Raw genomic sequence first — 4,360 nt, forward strand, 5'->3', positions numbered from 1 at the left:
CTGCAAAGAAAAAAACCAGAACTACATTAAATGCATTTCCCCCTGCCCAATATGTCCTTATGTTCAAGTTTTAAGACAACCGCAGGAGATGCAACAGGTCTGTCAAACCTTGCAAACCTAAAGCAAGGACACAAGCACGTAAAAGTCTTTAGGTAGTCTTTTTATCATTCCATGACTTGCAAACTAAGGACAAATGATCAGGATATAATACTGTCCAATAACTATAGACAAATCAAAGCGCAACTGGATGGAATTTTATTCTAAAAGTTACCCTCTGAGAATAAAGAATTCCTAAGAACAGACACCCTTTACAAATATATTTTAGCAGAACCTATAGCACAGTAAGATGAAGTAGCTCCAAACACCACAGTAATAGGTTGTATCAAAGTAGTTATTGAAAAAGCATGAATCATTCTGGACTTTCTGCTTTAGCAGACATGGCATATTTGAGATATACTGCAGACAATGTATGTATTTAAAGAATTCCCTAGTGCTAGCAGTTTTGCTGTAAGAATGTGTAAGGACACTTCAGCAGAGGAAACGGTTCTTCGCATTGACATTGCAAAAGTACTTTTCCAAAACACAGATCTCTTCGATTCAGTGCACACAGGCTGCATGTAGGGTAAATATGCTAAAATGCCTGGCTTTTACAGCTGTTTTCACACATTTCATTGACCCATGAAAGTGGACTCACAATACATTTCCATGAAGAAAAAATACTACATATATTCAAACTAAAGCCCTAGTGGCTGTTCTCAAAGATGGATCAGGAATTACAAGACAAGCTCTGCCTTTCTGGTTGTGAAGCAACACTTTATCTTCATTGTCAAGACAGCAAGTTTACCACTTTAGTAACTGAATTACTTTTCAGGAGCTGTTAAAATGTTGTAATCAAACTGTCTAGCAGAATTAATGAGGGGCCTTTGTCGACATTTAAAAAAACAGTTCAGAAGAATGATGATGTGGTGTTGAAGAAACATGTACTTCACAAACAGTTTGTGGTATCAAGGATGGTATCATGCAGCATGCCAATGCCACCTGCTTGCCATCATTTTTCTACTAAAGGCTGTAGACTCTTACACTTGCTAGTGGCAACACTAGTAAGCATTTTTTAACCTGTATCAATAAAAGAGCTGGGTTAAACATTTTAAAACAGGAAATTCTTGCTACCCAGTTCATCCAGTACTGCTGGATCAAAACAGACCATCTGTCCACAACTTCCTACTCACTAGTGTTGTCCATTTTGCAGTTTCTAAATTATTAACCAGCTTATTCCTTGCTTCTTCTAGCATCCACATTCTCTCCAATAGTTGTACAGAAGGAGTTCGATTCTATTCTGCTTCATGTAAACCCTCCAGTAATTTTTGTTCCAGCTTTCAATTCAGTTCTACTGCAAACCCTGGGGAGTCAGTTTTGGCTCAAACAGCCAAAAAAGTTTTCAGAATCTAGTCAAACTTTCTTCCACTTTCCACCTGAGCAGCCTGTCACAAAAATGGTGAGGACAAAATATGAAGCACTACACACCTTAATAGGCCTATACCAGTGCGGTTATGTGAATGCAACCACTTTTATGCATAATTTCCTTAAGCCACATATTTTGAGGTATGTGCATCTCATGAGAAATAAAAACAAGAGCAACCTACAAAGTTCTGCCTCAGGTTCAAACCTGATTTTAACTATTATTGTGGCACAAGTTTTTCTGTCCTCCCAAAAGCCCCTCAGACATCTCAAAGGGGTAACTAAGCCACTGTTGTTGAAGGAGCTGCGTATCTAGTCCGCTTATATCATTAGTTTTCATCCCACTTCTGCAGATCAAGTAGTTATTTCTCTCAACAGAATGAGCTCACAGTTACTCAGAAGTTTAGATATGGATTAGTCAGTTATATGCACACAGAACTTGTTGGGTGCTGTGGTTAGGGAGAAACTCAGTACCTCATGAGAAGCACAGCCAGAGCCATCAGCATGCAGACTGTGCCAACTGTAGCACCAAGGAAAAGGAAGAGAAAAATAAATAAATAAATAAATAAGGGGGGAGAAGGGAGAGAGACAAAGAGCAAGCGGCTGTGGGTACGAGGATGCTGTGTTTCCTCTGGCCCTAACACATGACGCTACTGAAATGAGCCCTTCTGCTCTGTACTTACCTTGGATTGAGCATCTAGCAAGAGAGAAGATCAATATTAACTCCTACTTCCCCTCTGCAAATAACAGTTCTGATTTGTTATTTTTGATCAGCAAGAAATGCACAAATTTGGTTAGCTCTTCAGCACATGATATTTACACTGTACAGTTCTCGTGTTTAAACAGCAGTTGCCAATACATACAGTGCTAATTACCTGCAACATGAAGCTTTTTTTTGCACACACAAAACATACTGGAAAAGCATCTGCTACCTACTAAATAAGCAAGATTTTTTCTAATATAATAATTAACTAGCTATCATATAAAGGAAGGAAATTCTTTATTAGTCATTATTTTCCTACCCTTAAATACATTACTGTACAATGAATTATGTCTTATAAAAGCACTCTCTTAAACGCGCACCATCAACAGGGCAGCAGCAGGAAGTTAACACAACCCAACTGCACTCTGGCAACCCAACACCCTCAAAGCCTGGTCCCAATGTCACTGCACTTGTGTGACCCAATTTGCAGGAACAATCATTTCCATTCAGGCAAACATACATTTTTTTTAAAGTGTATTTGATCTTGCTAGTATTTTTTAAATTAACTCCATCCTCCTGCTACAAGGCAATTCATCTTTTCCCTCTCTAGCCTCCCCCCCACAAATCTTGAAAGGTAAGTGGGCATTTTCTATCAAATTTTCAGACAACAGCTACACAGAAAAAGAAGAAAAAAGAAAAAACATGGCCTGCAATGCAAGAGTAACATCACACTACTATTTACCTGAGTAAATATTATATGTGCTTCAGTCAACATTGCATATTTTATTATAGTTTGAATATTCAATGTGATTATAGCAATAGCTCTCTCTACATTACTCCTGAGCTTAAGCAAGTCTAACTCTCCTCAACACACTCAATGTCAAAGAGAAATTTCCCCCTACAAACACAGGGCAGGGAAGATTTTCTCCTGCTCTATTTCCATGTTTCTTCCATCTATCCCAAAGCATGTTTCCTGTTTCAATTTCAAATGAATCGTTTTTTCTTTTTTCTAAGTAGATGCTTAGAAACTTTTCCAGAGAGAACACAACACCAACATCCCTCATCCCTTTCTCTCACTAAGATTTCCTTTACTAGGAGCTGCGTTTTGATAACAGAAATGGCTCATCAGGTTCCTGAATCTTTAAGATTTTTCTCATAAATGCTTCTAATACATTCACCTTCTCATTTTTCCTTGCTCACTGCTTCCACCCTTTTTGTCCTTCTTCCCTTGCGACTTAGACCCTCCTCGAGCAGTTCAACCGCCGCCGCCTCCCCACAGAACCCACAGTCTCTCCCTCTCTTTCGAAGGGACACAATTCCGTCCAGCTGCAGACTACCCGAGTACCTGCACAAATGTGTATTCTCACCGACCCTTCTTTTTGAAGTCCTACTTTCCCATCTTCCCTGGTTGCTCTCTTGGCTGTTGTTGCTGTTAGCAGTGCTCGGTCAAGCCAGGCCACACTCCTCTTAAGGGCGTTGCTAGAGGAACGTGCGCTCTTACCTGCTCCGAGGATGACTAAGTGATGCCTATTCATGAGAGGAGGGCTTTGCACTTGTCTCTCCCGTCTCTCACAATTCACCTTTTGATATTACACGTGTTCCAGAAAGGGCTTGTGAGAACTGACTTACACAATTCCCAAAGACAGTACAAGGAAGAGCATCAAAGACATGGTTTTCACTTTGAAGTTCATTTTGGATGGGGGCAGATACAGGAAGAAGAAGCACCCAAGCAATTGGTGCTTCTGCCTAAAACTTCTCCAAAACTGGCAAAAAAACCCCATTTCCTCCCCTTCTATAGGTAACTCTCTAGCTTATAGCCCTGAAAACACAGAACCGTGTGTGAGAAGGAGCGAGTATTTACGGTATTTATATATTTAGGTATCTAAATGACTTGTTTACCTTTCTCTTTGTATATTGCCGATCGTGCATGACACATCCAGAACAAGCTGTTTGCATATGCCCGTCCTGCTCTCCAACAGAGAGAGCAACAATTTCCAAAGCAGAAACCATTCAACTATAGGCAAATATTTAAAGATACAAGCCTTCCAGCAAGCCACAGAAAAGCAGGATCCACAGAAGGGGGAGAAGAGAACTTAGAGGAAGAAAATCCTTGTAAAATTTTTGCTGCTATGTGATTTTATATCAAAACTCTTTTCTGGGTAGTATTAATTTTGCATTACTAATGGGTATATCTACACT

The sequence above is a fragment of the Nothoprocta perdicaria genome, unplaced genomic scaffold (genome assembly GCF_003342845.1).
Source record: "Nothoprocta perdicaria isolate Ctin4 unplaced genomic scaffold, notPer1 scaffold_46, whole genome shotgun sequence".
NCBI lineage: Eukaryota > Metazoa > Chordata > Aves > Tinamiformes > Tinamidae > Nothoprocta > Nothoprocta perdicaria.